This window comes from Lepidothrix coronata, unplaced genomic scaffold (assembly GCF_001604755.1).
Source record: "Lepidothrix coronata isolate B3197 unplaced genomic scaffold, Lepidothrix_coronata-1.0 Scaffold104, whole genome shotgun sequence".
Classification (NCBI taxonomy): domain Eukaryota; kingdom Metazoa; phylum Chordata; class Aves; order Passeriformes; family Pipridae; genus Lepidothrix; species Lepidothrix coronata.
Window position 1 is genome coordinate 3,169,678 of NW_016690284.1, and position 18,352 is coordinate 3,188,029.

At 37.1% G+C, this 18,352-nt stretch overlaps 1 long non-coding RNA gene across 1 annotated transcript in view; it reads left to right on the plus strand.

Moving 5' to 3' along the window:
* The window catches only part of LOC108501576, a 36,388-nt gene extending 20,490 nt beyond the window's left edge, over positions 1–15,898 (plus strand). Inside the window, exon 3 of the long non-coding RNA XR_001876225.1 lies at positions 15,658–15,898. This is a non-coding gene — a long non-coding RNA (uncharacterized LOC108501576). The remainder of the gene's footprint in view (positions 1–15,657) is intronic.
* Positions 15,899–18,352: the final 2,454 nt, after the last annotated feature.

An 18,352-nucleotide genomic window follows, 5' to 3' on the forward strand; every position in this document is an offset into this window, starting at 1 on the left:
AGACTTTGACAAGTCTCAAGATAATAACAAATAATGAGCTTTAAATCTTCTTCTCTTGTTCATATTGTCTTGTTCATTCTAGAAAGGACAATGCCATCAGTTTGTATTTCACAACAAAGAGCCCTTAAGAAAACTCTGAAAGAGGTTTTAAATTTTTCTTCATTTTTTAGGAGTAAAATTAAGAAGGCTGAAGGTGTTTGAACTGCTTTCAGTGCTTATCTGTTTGGTAGTGCCTTGGAGGCTTTTTTTTCATACCTATTTGGTTACAGTGCTGGTAAAGCACGGAAACTAAGAGAGTTTTTGGGCAGGTTTATGAACACATTGACACATTCCATTTTGTCAGCAAGCTGTTGTAAAGAGGGACGATTATACAGTTTATATAGTTCCTCTGTTACCCCCAGATTTGAAAACGGACAAGGAAGCCATATAGATATTGAATAGGGAAGCAGATTACCCTAAAATTAGAAAAATTAAAGATAGGGGCCCCTGGTGGTCTAGTGGTTAGGGTGCAGGACTCTCACCGCTGCGACCCGGGTTCGATTCCCAGCCCCCCGGGCAGATGGAGCTCGTCAGCCCTGTAAGGCAATCCATCTAAGAGAAGGTCACTCTAAACAAACCTACGTTCTGAGGACCTCACTGCCACTGTCCAAGCTTGCTCGGCCCCGGCAGATGAACCTCAGGATTAAAGGGTGGGCTCAGTTCAGCGCACACTGTGTCTCACCTAAAAAATCCACTGCGCAGGCTCGAAGGGTTAATGACCTTTCCCAAATCTTCGCTCGCGAAGACTGGCCATATATATATATATATATATAAATTAAAAGAAGAAAAGGAGGATTTATTTTGGATCCAATATGTATGTCAAAATGTTGTACGAAAGTAATATTTTACTTCCATTTTTCTACTCTAAATTTTTCTTAGAAGAGTTTTTACTGGCTTATGAATAGTTTGCCTTTTAAATAAGTATATGTGTGTTTTTACAGGAAGTTGTTAGTAAAATATGTAGTTAAGGTTTAGTTTGTAGCCAGAGAAGTATTAGTTAATGCTCATTGCACTTAATTCAGTTGGCTGAAAATCAATCATCATTCAAACATGTGAAGCTAGATTTGACCCATTTACAAAGAGATGCCTTGAATCCTGCTTGAGAGAAAGGCCTGCATTATATATGTGCTTGACAAACTATAATGCAAGGCCAGTTGCTTAGATTTTTTTTGGCAAGTTTTACACCTGAAGCTGAAAAAGAACCAAACCCAAGACCCTATTTCCTTAGTATCAGAACTTTTTCTTGTGATGGAAATTGTTGAAATAATTTTTTTAGATTCTCAACCAGATTTGGCTTTTGTACATTATACCACCACCATATCAGGGCTAATTATAATGGAAGACAAATGTTTGAGATTTTTTATTTTCCTTTGCATTTAAAATTATCAATTAACTTTGTTCTGATTTAAAAGATAAACAAATTTGGAGATATTGGAACTCTGAGTGGAATGAAACGCTTTTTGTTATTTTTCCTCATAACGCAGATCCTGAACCAGGCCAGCTGGCATGCTCTCACCTTGAAAGGTGTCAACATATCTCTTGGAATTCCTGAATGCTTTACGTGTACAAATAAACACTTAGATCTATCATACACATTTAGATCTATCAAGCTCTGCCTCATCTTGTGGTCTGGCAGCTGTAATATTTCCCCCATCCTATCTCCCCACCCTGGTTTGCTGAAACGCCCTAGGGATATCAAACTGCAGTAAGCCAGGTGCATCCATTGACTTGTGGATAGTGATGTGTGTTTTTTGTCGCTGCTGTTTTTGTAATGAGCTGTAGGTTAACTAGACAGAAATGATAAATTTTGTGTCAGGGGTCTACAGACATCTGTAGCTATACTGTCACACTTAGAAGTGACTCTGCTTCCTAGTTAAAACATTCCTTTTTCAGTGTGCCTTGACCATTCTTCTTCCCCAAGAAGTGAAGATGTCATGATAGGCTCAATTTGTGCTTGCATCATAATGTGTCTGGAGGTTCAAAGGATATGCTGCGGCCACCCTCCAGGGGTCTCAGTGGTATTCCAATTAATCAATTTATTGTCAATGTCGATTAATAAGGTGTTATCAGTGGATCAGTAAGAAAACCCCCAAACCAAATAACTTAGGAATCAACTGTGAGTGTAGACATTTACTACACAGTTAATCTGAGTTTTTGGCATGCATATCTAACCTGAATTAACACCCAGGACTGCAAATGTTCCTGGAGCAAAACCCCACCTCTGATATCACAGCATTGTTGCTTCTGCTCTTGATCTCTTTGGGCTTGAGGATATGGCCTTTACCCTAAGACATCTCAGTATTTCTCCATGATCTTTACAGCAATTCTTTCTGGAGGAACTGTGAAAAGTGAACTAGATGACCATCACCACTTTAGTGATGGTAAATATTTAATCCTTCCTAAAAAAGAAATGCTTGGATACGTTGTATAGCGTAGCTGATACTATCAAACTGCCAGATGTTGTTCTGAGAGTTTTCTGGAGGCATGATGCAAAGATAGTTTGAATTCAACTGCTATCTTTCTTGTTGACTTTCACAAGGGAAATCAGTTGCCATAAAGTTGTGTTAGATTCCTTAAGCAAGAGACCTAATGTGCAAATATATTTCCATGATTTACACTTATACTTGTCATTTATATAGCAAAGGGGATATAATGTATGTGTTTTTGTTTGGTGTTTTTTTTTTTTTGGTTGCCTCATGAACTGGTTAACTGCAACAGATAATATTCAACTATATTACCTCATCTAGCTGAAATCCTCATAACTGATGTGAATGTGATTAAAGAAATTCCTTTCCCCTAAGGGTTTTGAGTGAGTTTGTTTCATTTTGCTGACTGATAAGGATTGTCATATTTGATCTGAGATCAAAAGTGTGGAGAGGAAAAGCAAAAGCAAAGCAAACTATAATTTTTTTTTTTTTTTGACACTGAGGAGGAAATTCGTAAGTCACGTGAGTACAAATAATTATGCCTCTTCACACTTGTTGAGATATGGAGATGTTTTATTCTTGGGGGATTTTGAACAAACAGTTGCCACCACTGGGGTGGATTGCTTCAATCAGCGGCCTAGTTCCATGGAGAGAACATAGGCTATAGGTAAAACTGAAGGGAACAGAAATATTAATTAATTTATTTTAATTACAAGGTACACCCATTTTCCTATCCTGGCTGTATTCACAGTTATTTCTAAGCACTTTAAATCATGCATCTAGACATATCTTTAGAAAGCTGCAAACAGAAATTAGGGATTTTCACCTTTACATTCACAAAATTTGTTTGCTTTTTTCCTTGAAGTTACTGTTTTTGATTCTGGTTAGGGAGGGATAATAGGGGGATAATAACCATTTAAAATGTATGGGTTAGATTCTCACATGATGTCACTTTGCATTCATTTTGCATAGTAGAGGATCTGATTTTTATGATATTAAACCAACTGAAAGTAGTGGAATTATCTAGACTCATCAGCTATGCCAGCTCAGAGTGCATACAGTGGTGCTTCTGAAGACAAAGAAAAATACACAAACATAAGTAGCCAAGAGGTTTTTAGTGCAGATGGATTGAGGAAGATGGTCCAGCAAAACAACATGATTTTAAGAGAAGACTGGGAGCAGAGATTTCGTATCTTGACTACTGTCTCCTTGCTTTAATGTAATTAATTATGACTACAATGATAGGACCTAGAGGCTTAAAAAAAAGTATCTCAAAATTGCTCTGAATTACTTGTTCTCCAGAAGAAAGATAAACAGGACAGAGAGCAGACTCAGCTGCAATAAACAGCATGAACAATGCAACAACAGCAGATGCCACTGATGTGAGGAATAGGGAGGGAACATGTGGTGAGGTCAGGAAGAGAACTTAAAGAAAATGGGATGAAGGCAAGGAAAAGTGAAGGACAAGGTCAAATAAGAAGAGGATAAAGGGGTAGGTGTAATTAAGCAGAAAAGGAAAGGAGAGATGTGTTAAACTGGTCACTTTCTTATTATTTCTGAGGGATCTTATTTGCACTTTTGCAGTCATCCTCTGTAGACCCCTCCCCAGAGTGAGTTCCCTAAATCCGGTGGCATCTCTCCAAAATATTAAGGGTTCTGGGGAGGAAGCTGAACCTTGTATTGACTGTTTCTCATTTATTCTTTTTTTTTCTCCCTAATTTTGCTGCTGCTTCTTGTAACTAGTCAGCTTATCTAATCATGAGTCTCAGTTTACCCAGGTGTGAAAGCCGCTATCATCTGAAGATGAAAAGTGCTATAAAAATGCTCAATCATTCTTGTTCATGTCAGGCTTTGCAATGAAACTGGTTTCTCACTTGTCACCTGTCTATGCTTGTTCTTCATAATCTTTTTAATGAATGTACTATCATCAAACTGAGCTCAGAGATGAGCTCTGGAATATATATTATTGGCTTTAAAGAACTGAAAGTGAGGATGACTCTATCAATTGAATGTTTTTTAACATTGATTGTTTTGGAGGGCCTTCTACGGCTACTGGTTGTAAGCTTTAGGCTAGACTAATCAGTATGCAGCTGCTGTTTCACCATCTAATCTTATCTGAAACTACAATACAATTCAGATAAAAAAGACTTGGTAATTTTGAGATGGCTGAACAGCCTCTTAAATTCTTTAATTTTTTCAGTCAAATACTCGTAGTTTAAAACTTCTTCAGTCTTCTGGCACAAAAAAAAAGTGGTAAAAGTTTCCTACATAAAAACTTGTGGCAAAACCTTTCTATCTACAGGAAATAAATATACAATCATCATACTAAACATGCCTATGATAAGCTGACACTTGAAAATTAATGAAATACGTCATTAATTACACACATTTGAAGAAACCTACATGTAAAGGCTTATACCTGGAAATTTCTGAAAAAGTCCCTTTCCCATTGTAGATGGGCTAAAAGGTTTTTTTGAGCATGATTTTTCTGTGAGATAACTTCTCCACTAGTAAAGTTAAATTTAAAACTAAAGGAAAAGAAAGAGGATTGCATGATTATTGGAATTTTCCAGCCTCTTTTTCCTTGAGTTTGACATTTTTCCTATGTTGGCCTCTGAATAACCCCAGACTGTATCAAAATGTGTCTTTTTTCACTTCTCAACACAAATCATAGTAGTTATGAGAGTAAAATTTTATACGTGAAAAACTTTAAACTCCTATTAAATTTTATGAAGTATGTCCCTTTACTCATCACAAATCATATACTTAGCTGCCTAATCCTTAAATTCTGCTTGTTTATTATGCAGGATCTGAGTTAAAAACTTAGTGATGCTTTAATAAATAATATTTCAGTAACTTAAAAAAGTAACTTCAGCTATGTGAATTTTATAGTTTATTTGAAATGGAGCCAATAATCTTTAATTTTCTAGGATCACAGTGCACATTTGTCACTCATGATCTGCAACATATATTCAATAATTAAGAAATATAGCAGGTTTCAACATTAAAAAATTTGGAATTTGCCGTCCATCTGGATTTATGGTGTTCACTTCAAGTCATCTGCTGTTGGTATGAAAAATATTAACTGCATTGTTTCAAGGCTGAAGAAACTGTTTGAAAAACAGGAGCTCCTGAACAACAGCAATTCCCTCCTTCCATTTACTGTGCCACCCATCTTACTTGGATGAATTTTTAACACGACATTTTGTCTTTCGTACCACACCTGTTATTGCTGGACTCAGATGATCAGTGAAGTGTTTCATTCTTATTTTGTTACTATTTGCATGAGGACCGTGTGTTAGGGATCTTTCTCTGCACACACAAAAGCAGGAGAAATAATTATGAATTTCATTCCCTTCCAGAAGACCATGCTCATCCCTATGTCTTTCATTCGCTTTGATTTCATTTAAAAAAGACAAGTGAGAGACTATGAGCCACTAGCAGTACTGTGAAACATCAGAAGTCGAGGCAAGATCAGCCCAAGTTCTGAGCACTGTCCCAGTGTCCAGATATGACTTACAGCTATTAAAATCCTTCTGTGATTTATTGGTGATAGAGAAATGAGGAGCAGGATATTTAATTATCTCCATATAAACTATTCTTTCATCTTCAGAAATATGTGGGGGATGAGTCCTGAAGAATATATTTAATGATTTTTTTCATGGTTTTTTGTGCTGCAATTTTTATTTCTGTCATGATTGCAGTTGCTATGTGAAAAAACAGGTCCACTGCTTGCTCTTGATGTTAGGTGTTACCATGTAAGTAACACAGCATCAGAATAAACATTTCATTATTTTCATATTGTTAATTTTTTGTAGAGTCCTGGAAGTCTACTGGAAATTTAAAATGTGCAGATAGTGAAAGTTGCTGGGTTTGTGCTGTTTATGTCTTTTCTAAAAAATCGTAAGATTTAATTTGTCTTAGACTCTGAATAGTCAGCTTGACTGCTCTTTTGTTGAAAATCTTTCATAGTACAAATGGAGAGCCAGTCTTGACCCGAAGCCTTTTATTTTGTGTATGTCTTTTAAAATACTCATTATGATCAGAACTTAATAGTTAGGCCTTCTGCATTCAAAGTGGATTTAGCTTGTATTGTTGTGGAGTAACAGGCCACTGTGAAATGCTTCAAAACTAAGTTGCCAACAAAAATATTTTAAGTTAGAGGACTAGAAAAAATTAATCTGAGATTTTTATAGCAACACTGCGTTCCTTCCGCCCCATAAAACAGGCAGCATCTCTAAGACCATAACTAAGCTGCCTCATGTACATCTAGAAACATGAAGGCATCTGAGAGGGTTGTCAAAAGCCTGAACCAATAAACTGCTTTTTCTGGGGCTCTCTGAGGATCTATGCATGTGTAGCTTGCATGGAAGAGACTGCGAAACGGAGGTCTTGGTCACTACAGCGTGCTGGGCACTTTACTTGGGGACACCCATACAGTAAAGGAGTCTTAAAAAATTGTCCTACATGTGCTCAAGCTCTTCACCTATCAGTTAAAAAGTTTAGAACTCAACTATAATAAATGTGATATCTTGCATTTTCCTGATTGTAATACTCAGATTAACCTTAATTAAAGTTTGAAGAAATGAATTAAACTTAAAAAGCATGTTTAGCATCAGAATTGAAACAAACAAACAGCATGCTACTCTGTCCACTTAAAGTGCTCTTCTGAGAAGAGCATTAATGCATGTCCTCAACTCTGAATACTCATTCTCTCCTATTCCCCATCTTCCCTTTTTAACAGTTAAACTATTGGACTGAATTTTCACAGCACTGAGAGAATCTTATGCAATTTATAGACCAGAGATGCTGACTACACGCAGAAACCTGGAATAAATGTGCATTATTTATACAGCTGAGTTTCTCATCAATATGGGATGTACTGTATTGTCCAATTAGTATTTCTGAGTTGTCATGTGCCAAAATACCTTTAATTTAAATACAGATGTAATACTTAGCTGAAATAGGACTCAAGCACAACTTTTTAAAGTTGACTGTTTCCACATATGTAAAAACTAAATGACTATGATTCAATTCACTGAAGGTTATTTATACCTCAGAACTTACTGTCCTAAAAGTGCCTGTCCCATTGGAAATATGATTCAGATGCCCCGAACTGAATAAATATTTTCCTTTTTCCTGTGTAAAATATGAAACAAAAGACAACTGAAAACAACCTCATTAAAACAGTTCCTTTGTCCTTCTTTGACAAAGTAAATTGTAAAGGCACATGGCAGTTTCCCTCCATAGGTGATCTATTTTATGTGCTAACCTCACAATGACCTCTGAGACACACTGTGAGTTATTGATGTGTTCTGAAGATTTTTAATCTGCTGAAAATCTACATATTGTGCAATGAGAGGTATCAGGTTTTCAGTCTATTGGAGACTAAGTTTACAAGTGCAAGAGATTTCTTTCAAAAATATTGCTTTTCTTTGGCCTCCTGTACTTGAGCTAGGTGAGTTTAACCAAGATGACTCTTTCATGCTGGACAGACTTCCCTTACTTAACCTTTCAGGAAGACACAACCAGGTTTTCATGATCAGTTGCAGAGAGCTGATCTCATCAATGAGTTCCTGTGTGATCTTTGAATATGCTCCAGGATGACTACCAGAGGCGCTTCTTCTCATGTTTAGTGGTCCTAGTACGTCTTACTATTCTTTTATTTTCAGCTGAATGACTTTGCATATATGAAGGCAGGCAAAAGAATCTTCTTTTGGTGAGAAAAAATGGATATCATGGGCCAGACCCTCAGCTGGCATAAATCATGCCTGCTCTGCTGAAATCACTGGAGACATACCAGCTTATTTCACAGAGGAAGCAGCCATGTGTTCTTTGTGACTTCCTTTTTTAGAAGCATCTTTATAGAGTTGCAAATGTGTTTCATATCCTTGGTCCTGGGAGGAGAAAAAGCCAATACTTGAGTATATTACAGCTTTTTAAATACAGTAATTTAACGATGCCCATTAATCAGTCAGTTAACTTAAAAGGAAAGTCTCTACAAATGAGAAAATAGAACTTTCAGTTGTTAGACTCTCAGTCTGAAATTCTTTTTTTTTTTAATATACTTAGTGTCATTTTTTTCAATGCCAAGTAAAAGCAGAGGCATTTCACACTCTCTAAATCTTCCAAACTGTCACTACCCATAGTCTGAGACAGTTGTGGGAGAGGAACTAAGCTACTACAGGGTCTAATGTAGTATCTCTGAGGGCTGGGTCTGTCATTGCCCAGTGATCTAATTTCATTAGTTTGTACAAAATGGTTGGGCTAGTACAGTTTGTTTACAGACACTTACTTACATTCCTACTACCTATATAGGAAAACAATTTTTAATAGCAGATAGCAGGGACAGGATGGAAATGTTCTTGCTTGAACTGGTACCACATGGCTGCATCCGCCTATTTACGGATGAGCCAGGGGCAAAAACTCCACAGTCTTTCTTCAGTCTGCCATACTTATCGTTGATTGGCACAGAAATACTGCCAAATTAGGAATAAATGGGAGGCAAAAATATCCCTGAAGGTATGCTTCTGAAATTTGTTTTCCTTAGATCTATTTAATAGTCCAGGGAGGACCACTATATCATCCCATCTCACCTTCTGTACATCACAGGTCATTAAAACTTCATTAAGCTATCCCTATACACAGCCCCAAAGCTGTCAAAGGGTTTAAGCATTTCTGCAGTCTCAAAGGAGCTAGGGTGTCCAGAGAAGGAACATGAAGGACCCTGGTACTGCTTACATCTAAAGCTCTAGACTTAGCAGTGTACTGTGTATGTGAAGGGTTTGTCCACACAACCTCAGAAGAGGAACCAAATTCCACATTGCAAAGTAGGGTTTAAAAACTCTCACAAAAATGGACCTGTTAGTCCTTGTTAGTCTAGTATCACAAGAAATTCTCTCTTCATCTCTATGGATATAAAGATGTTTCAGGTGAGTCCCAGGGGAAAAGGTCATAATGTAGCAGATCTATAGTTGTGTCTACTAGGAAGAACTAGAGTTTTACCATATGACAAAGCATGCTTGGACCATTAAACTGTCTTTGGCAAGGATTAACATAATCTGCAAAGTATGGGAGGAACAGATCTGGAACAATGCATTTGCACCCGAGTGGTATTCCAGCTCTTTCCCAGAACAAGTTCCTGTGGTTGGACTATAAAAAATCTGTGCTTTATAGCTGTAGGCGTATACCATGCAAAAGACAGAAACATGATTAAAATCTGAAAGTCCAGTGAGGGAAGTCTTCTCTGCTATGATATGCAGTCAGGAACAATAACTTTATGTGCCTTTGTGCTGTCTCAGTCTTTGCTAACAAATTCTTCTCAATGACATGTTATGCTCTTGCCTGCTTTCTTTCCCTTCCCCTGCTCCTCACTGGTTTTGCACCCGGGTCTGAACATTCCTGTCAAGCTACCAGCCAAGCTGGAAAGAGTGATACTGTATGGGACAGCATGGTTATTTATATGCAGATGTAAAACCAGAAAGGAAATAGGAAAAAAAAAAAAGGAACTTCAAACTGCATCACTTTTAATCATACACGTAGATTGCAAAAGTCAAAAATGGTCGTGAACAACACAAATCTAATCAAATCCTCTATGTGGACAATAGTGTAGTGAAACAGTGGCCACTTCATATTGAGAAGTTTCTGCCAAGCCTTAGGCTGCTAAAAGATAATAGAGAAAAATGGATAGGGCACAGCTGGGTAACAAGTTGACCTGGGTGAAGAGGGGCTCATGTGAGATGATCAGCTGGTGAAGTAAATCCTAGTGACCCTTGTTTGAACATTGTTTCTTTTTTCAGATAGCAGCACACTGAGTGACTACACCACAGTCCTTTCATGAGTGCGGGATCAGATTGCCCTGTTTCCTGCTATAGTCATCTCTTTTTATACTGCACTTACACTGATATTTATAGCACCCTACGCATGTGCTCTTCAGAATCAAGTCCACAACACTAAATTTTGAGACACCAGATTTTGTGTTCAATATTGCCTGTTTCAGTATTTTACATTGCTGAATGTGAGTTTCTGCTTTTTTCCACATGAGAAAAGAAAACAAACGCAAACAACCCAAAAGAATACATGTTTGTATTCTGTGAAAAACATATGTTGTAAATGATATGCCACACCCAATATGTCTCCTGTTGTTTGACTTCGCACTTTAATGTGGCCATTAGGTGGTATTTTGAATTTTAGTTCATAAAAAATCATAAACTGCTAATTAATTAAGGTGGCTATTTCTCAAAATACAAATAACTAAAGGCTACTAAAGTATCTGTAATGAGGAAAAAACAGTGGTGTAACTTCCAAAGCTATGACAGTGCTCTGTAACACTAATGAGTAATCACCAGCTGATTACAAAGGAGAGAATTACAGAGGGTTAACAGCTTTGAAATTAATAATGCTTGTTAATCTCTAGGTAAGGTTTAGTAATCACTTGATAATTATTTAATTTACAATAATTCTCCACATTAAATCTAAATGAAATATTATGTTCCCTATTTGATATTTGTATCTTAAACTATGCTACTGGGAGTTGGGTAGCTAAAACCTTGTTGTTAGCATTGAGACCACATAATCTGAATAGGAACCTTAATTAAGTATTAGCAAATGCCTTTACTTGGCAGTAGAAGGAGAAAGACAAAGTCTTGGATCTGAACGGAAGCCTCAGATCTACTGGCAATGCTTAGGGGGAGGAAGGGCTGTGATTCATGCTTGATTTTTTTTGTTGGAATGAGGTGCAGCAGCTAGGTTTAGATACTTGCAGCTTGGGCCAAGCTTTAAAAAAATTTAGGGGTGGTGTAGAGCAAGACAGAGAGAGAGAGAAAAAACAATCAGCAGTTGACTTAGATGTCATTTTCTTGTCTGTGTCCTACTACTTAACAATTCATTGTGGTTGTGAATAGTTTCTGGTTGCAGATTGCATTCTTTTTCCCATCCACTGACATGCTAAACAGTCAGCAATAATATTAACTGTGTGAATATTACTCCTTTTCAATTAAAGAGTGGGTAGAGCGTTATTAAGTATAACGCTTAACATCTTAATCCAAACATCTTTGTGTTTGCGAATCCCTTCTCCCTGCTTTTATTACCAGTTCAAGCTTACTAGTTCAGTTTTGGTAGAACCAGTAAAACAATGGGGTCATGCCTGAAAACAGTGTTTATGCCAATACTGATGTGCCGCTCAGCTATGCCAGAATATTTAAGTACTCCTGTCTTTAGTCCAGCACTTCAAGTCCTACTGCAGTCAAGAAGCAGAGCATAGAATTGGGAAATGGATTCTGTATTGCTTCTTGCATTATCAGTTTACCAGTTCAGCTTGATCTGATAGTTCCTATTGAAAGTAGAAGGGTTAATGCAAAGTGCAGAATGCAAAGCCTGACTTACTGATCTCGTAAAATCTGTGGTGATGGGAATTAAATTTGTCATTTCCTTGGATTACAGAAAAACACAAATAAAAAGAAGAAATCTCGACAACCCTAACACTCTTTCACATTTTTAAGACTTTCCTCATTTTGTATGCATTGCAAAAAACTCAGCAAAGATTCTACTTTATTATTGTATTACTCTATTAGTGTAGTACATGAAAACATATGAGCCAAAAGTAATCAAATATGTGAGTGAATGTGAGTATGAGCAAACAAAATTACCTCTGTGAAGTTCTTTATCAGATAAGGGATATCTTTATATTTTTTATTTTCTTATGTCTTGTTGGTCTTTTATAATATGAGTAACAACAAAAAGCTAAATCACTTAAATTGCACAGTGATTAATTTCTGAAGCATGGTGCGATTTAAGCCTGGATGAAAATTAAGCACCATGCAGCCACTTGCTCAACCTCCCTCTCTCCCCAATCCAACCCAGCGGAATGGGGAGGAGAATCAAAGTAAAACTTGTAGGTTAAGAACAGCTTAATAATAAAAAATAAATTAAAAATACAGTAATAATGGTAAATGATAATAATAATGATCCTAATGAAGGAAAAAACAAGTAATGCACAATACAATCACTCACCACCCTCTGACCAATGCCAGACCCTCCTTTCTGAACCTAGATCAGCCTCCCTTCTGAGTAACTTCCCCCAGTTTATATACTGGGTGTGATGTTCTACGGTGCGGAATATCCCTTGGTCAGTTTGGGTCACCTGTCTCCGCTATGCTCTCTCCCACTTTCTTTTCTGTACCTCCTCACTGGCAGAGCACGAGACAAGAAAAAAGTCCATGATTTAGGATAAATATGACTTAGCGAAAAAAGCCAAAACATCAGTGTGTTATCAACACCATTCTCATTCCAAATCCAAAGCACAGCACTGTAATAGCTACTGAGAAGAAATTAACTCTATCCGATCTGAAACCAGGACATTTTGTCGCACTGAATCTTGTGAGAACACAAGGAAATACAGCAAGAAGCTGTTATCATTATCCAAAGTAAAACAGTCATCATGTCAAGAAATTATAGAACAGAATAAAGAACTATTGTGTTGGGACTTTTTCTTCAACATGGGAAAAAACCTTTTGGTTGAATAAGAAAAACTATTTTCCAGACAAACACTATACTCATCTCTCTTTTCCACTGCTAAAATTCTGCACAAAACTGTTTCCAACTACTTTGTTTTAGCTTCCCGCTAAATGATAAAAACCAAAACCCAGTAAAATTACTCTTTTGTATAATAAAAGATCTGCCAGGAGCAAAAAAGTGTGAAGTAGATGAAATTAGCAAGTAGTCTTAGTAATTAAGAAAGAGTAATAAAAATACCCTAGAGAAAATTGTTAAATTCTTCCAGGTTAATAAGAAAAGCACACTCATTTAATTTTATTTCTAAAACTTTGTAATGAATGCTGCTTAAACTCCTCTGGAAAAAAATACACAATCCCAATAAACTAACTGTAGAGTATTTGACAAATGCAGGTGAAATATATTCTAAATAGCTTTCAAAAATAATAGCAGATAATTTTTTTGTAGATAACTAAGTGTCAAAGTAACTATTTTGTGATACTATGATTTTTGCATTGGCCTTTGCAGAAGTAGTTATTTGTATTGTTCCTTCAGAAATTTTGGCCTGAAAATTCTGAAACCTTTTACAAGGTAATTGAGCTCAGCTTCATATTACTGCAATGTTGTAACATCAGTTCATTTTATAGATGGAGAAAACAATTTAGTTGGGACAGCCATCCTGTGTTAAAACTATGTTCATAATATCAATTCTAGACTATGATGACTAGACCAGTTCATTAATATTCAATTGTTATATTGTTCATGGTTGATTATGAAGTAAGTGGATATAAATAGGACTTAACAATTTTCCATGTTGGGATTGTGGTAAGAAATACGCTAGAAAGAAAAGAAAATGAATGCTAAGTTTAGAAGAATTATTTAAGAACATAGAAAACAACACAGTAAAAAACCCAACACACAAAACTCTTTTAAATAATGTTATTTCACTGCACATATCCAGTGCAGTGGTCTCTTAGTCCAAAGACCAACTGAAGTGCCTTTCATGTCTTCTATGAAGATTTTCTGTTCCAGTTGGGCATCTTATTCTGAAGAAGCTTAAAATTTCAGCTTTTAAATACTGACATTAACACTTTTAGTTTCCTATTATTGAGGATCATGCAACCATAGAATGATTTGGGTTGTAAAGGACCTTCAAAGACCTTCTAGTCCAAACCCCACTGCCATGGGCAGGGACACCTTCCACTAGACCAGATTGCTCCAAGCCCCATCCAATCAGGCCTTGAGCACTTCCAAAATGGGCATTGTGGTAGTGTATTCCCTGCACACCCCCATGCCTCCTAACCCCCGACAGGCTGCTCTAGGATCTGAGAATCAGCGATTCTTTAAGCAATGTATAAACACTTGTTCACAACAGGCATCCTGGGCAACCCGTTTCAGTGCCTCACGACCGTAACAGTAAAGAATTCCTTCCTAGTATCTGACCTAAATTTAGCCTCTTGTGCTTTAAAACCATTCCCACTTATTCTAACATTATCTACCATATAAAAAATAGCTCTTCCTCTTTTTATATAAGCACCATTTAAGTACTTAAGTACTAAGAAAGAGCTTCAGTAAGGTCTCTCCAGAGCCTTCTCTTCTTCAGGCTGAACAACCCCAGCTCTCTCATCCTTTCACCAGAACTGTTCCAGCGCTCTGATAAATTTTTTGGCCCTCCTCTGGATAGGTCCTTATGTTTTGTGTACTGAGGAGTCCAAAGCTGGATGCTGCAAGTGGGGTCTCATGAGAGCAGAATAAAGGGGGGGGGGAATCACTTCCCACAAACTGCTGGCTTCTTTTGATGTAGCCCAGAATAAGCTTGGTTTCCTTGGTGACAAGTGCACATTGTCAGATGATGTATCATTTTTCAAGGGCCAATATCCCCACAGTGCTGCTCCTAATCCATTCAACTCCTAATATCTTGTGATACTGGTGTTAGCCCTAACACAAGGTGAAGGACCTTGCACTGGTTCTTGTTGAATTTCATGAGGTTCAAATGTGATATGGTTTTACAGTGATGTTTCCAATGATAATCAGTGTCAGGGCTAGGACTGCACTGGAAAGTTGTGGCAACTTTTTTCAGGAGTAGTCTGTTGGAATTGCTTGCTTAAAAAGATTTGGTTTTCAGACAGTTTTTCCTTGCCAAAACCAGAAAAAAAAAACATGGAAAAAAATAAACATTTCTGTTCCCAGGTGTGGTACAGTCACGTTTATCAATAGTTGAAGACTGATCTAAATGTCATAAAAACTGATAGAAGCTTGTTGTCTCCTAATGGTGCAAATTTATCAGCCAATACTTCTGATCACTCTGCAGAGGACACCACTTCCTGTAACTTTTAACAGTGTACCTTCTCCTGTTGGTGTTGTACTTGTTGGGTGTAACTAGATTTTGTCACTCATCTTCTGCCAGTCTGAAAAACGTGCCATGTGAGAGTGGTCAATGAATGCAACCCAACCAGCAGGGAAACCCAACCAGCAGGGATTTTTCTATGTGTTTTTCTTCTCTTTTGTTTGTGTGTGGGTTTTTTTGTTTGTTTGTTTGTTTTTCTTTGTTGTTGTCCTGGTGGATTTTCTCTATCATTTGGCACTAAGGGATGTCCACTTTCATGTCAGCTCTTGTTTTTTGGAAAAGACTCCCTCCTCCTCCCTTCCCAGCCCTAGCTTCTTTTCATTTGCTAAAAGGTAGCTTGTCTACTGTTTACAGATGCACCTCTGAGTAAGAGCCTAAAGCAGCCCTGGGAGAGGATCTGAAGGTGTTACATGAGACACATACCACCTGGAACAGAGGGAAGTGTAAGCAGAAATCCCACCTCCAAAGTTAGTGTGGGCTTCATGGAGAAGCACTGCTTGCCTGAAGGGTCCTGTCTTGTACCACAAGAACAAGAGCAGAGCACACAAGTGTCAGACCAGGGCCATGCCCTTACTCCAGGGCCCTGGTTCTGCACAGCAGCATGAGCCCAATAACATTGATTTCTGAAATATAATTTGAAAATAAGGTAATCATCCTGATAAACCTCTAGTCTTTCTCCTTTAGTCTTGCATTATCTTCCTTCTGTAAGCAAGTCTCAGAAGTTCTTTTTATCTTGGTCTTGAGATAACACCTGGGAGCTAGTGTGCTAGAGGTGGCTTTCCTGTCCCGGCATGCTTCTGTGGTGATATTAATAATAATACAAGAAAAATAAGTGTGATATTATTAGGACAATTAAATTAATCTCATTTGAAAAGGACAGTGTATCAGTTTTCACATGACAAAGAAAACAGGAAATGAAAGTATGCAGAAAAATTTGAAGGCATGTCTGAACTTTACTAGGCAGTGCTGTCATCCCACTCATTGAGTGGGAAGCAAAAGAAATTAAAGAATGTTCTTTGTTTCCAAATTCCAGATTGACAGTTTTGCTTTTAGACATGTTTCAGTCTCCAGTTGTGTCTGGAAGGTGGGTTTTTTCTGTTCTAATTTATAATTTTGCATAATCATGTAAGTAAAATTTTTGTTTGTTTAATATACACTTCAAATTTTCACTCTAGTAGGGTATTAAAAAAAATCAGAAATTCCTGGCTGCAGGAATAGAAAAAGTTCAAAGTTCATCTCATAATCATAAGCAGACATCACTCTCCCTCTCCTTCCTCCTTCATTCTCTTTGCCTCCTTCTCTCCACTTTTGTTTCTTTTTCTTTTTTTTTTTTCCCTAAAGTGGTCAGAATTAAGTATTTGCTATTTTCTCTTCCTCTGGATGAGCTCTAATTTCATAATATGATAGTTTTATCAAGAAATAACAACTTTGATTTGGCATAGAACTATATAATTTTATAAAATATAAAGTAATAATTTCAAAGTTTGGACTAAGGAAGGAAGGAATACTGCAGCTTACTGAAAGCATATGTTACTTATGGGGACCTCACAACCACATTCAAATTCAGCTCTTGCCAAATCACACTACTTTGCTAGAACTTTTTTAAATTTCCCCAGTGAGGATCATATGGCAGGATCTATGTTCCTGCTACACAGTATTAAGGAGTTTTCCAGGCTTTTCTTTACCTTTTTTCTTTATTTTATTTATCAAATGATTATGCCATTTACACATTTACAAATCAAGAACTCATTTTACCTTTTAGTTTTTTTTGAGAGCATGATTCCTTAAAGCAGAGTTTCTAAAAGGTGTAGTAACATTTGAAAAAACTTAATCACATATACAGACAAATTTCTGTTGAGCTCTCTGCTGGAAGCTGATGGCTTTTTTTTACAGTGAGGCATATGTAGTGTGTGTAAAGTTATCTGACCATGTCAGACGTTGAAATCTGAGTACAGCAGCAATGAAAGATCTAGAGCTCTCCAGAACTATCCAGGTTTAGTTCAAAAAGCATCTATAATTTTTATAGAAGACCTACTTACAAATTTTTCTACTGTTTTTGTAGGTACAGGCTATTTTAAAAATTGAGGAAAAAAAGATGTATGAATCCTGTTACTACTGTTATCTTAGACAAAACCTGTAAAAAGATTAGAAATACCTTTTTTTTTTCCCCCTTGAAGAATCCACAAATATTCTGAAGAGTTTTATTTTCTGGGATGACTTTTTAGACATAATTTTTTTCCCCCACACTAATAGTAGGGAATATTCAAGACCCAAATCTAACCAAAAGCTCAGAGAGCACATTATTAATAGCATAATGTCAAAGTAGTGTGCCAGCTGACTGGGGACATATTTGACTCCATGTATGCTATGTGTATGCATACACTAGCAGGATAAAAATAAAATAAACAGTACAATGAGAATGTCACTCTGATGAATCTGATACAATTTTAGATGGAAAACCTTTAAAGCTTTGAATGCACCATTAACTCATCATAGATAATCTTTTGTTTGGGGACTTACAACTCAAATCAAAGAAAGTCACATGGACCAAAGCTTTATTCCAGACTGATAACCCTCACAGGACTTCTCTTGTAGCCTTTTATAAAGTTTGAAAAGATATTTGTAAAAGATCTACCTTAATCCAGAGTTTTGTATACTCATTTCTTCAAGTACTATTTAATATGCTATTGAATTCCAGATCTATGCATTTCCTTCCCCATCACTAGCTGACAGAATAGAAATATATGGCAAAAGTGTTTTCTGCAAACACATGGTGCAAAAGTTTCTGTTTCTTTAATGAAAAAAAAAAAAAAAGAAAGAAGGACTAAATTGCCGCGGTCCGAGAAGGGGGGAGGACCGTGGCACTACACTCGAGGGTGCCGGTGTAGGTAGAATGTTTTATTCACGTGTGCACTCCGTCTTTTATCTGCTCGGGAGGGGAAAGGGCCAGAACACACGTGTGCACTCCGTCTTTTATCAGCTCGGGAGGGGAAAGGGCCAGAACACACGTGTGCACTCCGTCTTTTATCAGCTCGGGAGGGGAAAGGGC